Consider the following 1,289-nt stretch of genomic DNA (forward strand, 5'->3'; position numbering starts at 1 on the left):
CCCCCCAAAAGACTCCTTTAAATGTTTACAGCATCTTTTTGTTCCACCGGTGTCACTTCCATTCATGTTCTTGGAATCAGTAAAAAATGTCATGATTGTAGTCTTAAACTGATAAAATAACAAAAGAATTTTGACTTGACTTGGACCTTTGCGCCCAAAGCTTGTGATTTAACTTGAGGATATGAAGCATTTCTGTTTAGCATACTTGACACTTTACACCAGATAAGAAGTATAATACGAAACTGTAGCTCAGTGTAACATCGGAGCTGTCCTCTCAGTACAAGTTTGGCCTTTTGCCAGATGTCTCTGCATTTGTTGCTGCAAAGAGATATGGCATCTTTAAAGTTTCTTCCCTACCTGTTGTCTTTATTATGCAGTAGTAGAATCCAGAAGTGTCATTCTCAGGATAGCACAGAGGTACTGTCATTAGTATTATGATTATTGACTGAGCAATTAGGCTGGAGATAAAATATTATGGTGCGTTACAAAAAATTATTTGAGCTTTCTTTGTTCTGTTTTCAAAGATTTTTTTTTAGCTTAGGTTTTCAGAGGTTTCTCTGTTTTCATTATGTTACTAATGCATTTTTTAAACAGTTCAAATAAGCTTCATTGATTTCCATCCAGCTTATTGTGACTATTCAGGTCTAACAAAACATCTGCAACTTATTTTCTGATTAAGTTGCAGAAAATAAATATGAGGATATGCAGTCACACAGAGCATCAAAGAAAAACTACATATCGTTTAATCTGATAGCCTTGACATTGCATGATATTATAGAATATGCAATGCTAAAAACAATTGCATCAGTTTTAATAAAGAAAATTAGAAATAAATTCAAGTTATGTCAGAACATTTTTAGGTTAGTTTCGTAAAATTTATATAAATATAAATGGCAGTATCTCTAACTATTATAATTATCCTTCTATAAGACAAGTAACTACTTGTTAGATTTTGTTTAGCAGTACAACATGTGTGATTGTGAGGTTTAAGCTTTTTATGCAGAACTAAGGGCAAATTTCAGCAATATGACAACATTGGTCATGTTAAGAGGGAAATATGTATAAACGATCAATATGCCATGAGGACAAGTTAACTCAAGAACAGAAAGGCAAAGTATGACAAGAAAATAAGAAGATATTAGGTTCTATGATTTATTTAATGGTGTCAAAGTGTCTGCATGGTGTTCAGGATGATGGTAGACAAACGGCAGCACTAGAAGAATCCAGTTTAGTTGTTGGCCATGGTGCTCTGCAGCCAGTCGTTGAAGAGGCAGACCTGTGAAAAAGGA

This window comes from Poecilia formosa, unplaced genomic scaffold (genome assembly GCF_000485575.1).
Source record: "Poecilia formosa unplaced genomic scaffold, Poecilia_formosa-5.1.2 Scaffold59, whole genome shotgun sequence".
Taxonomy (NCBI): Eukaryota; Metazoa; Chordata; class Actinopteri; order Cyprinodontiformes; family Poeciliidae; genus Poecilia; species Poecilia formosa.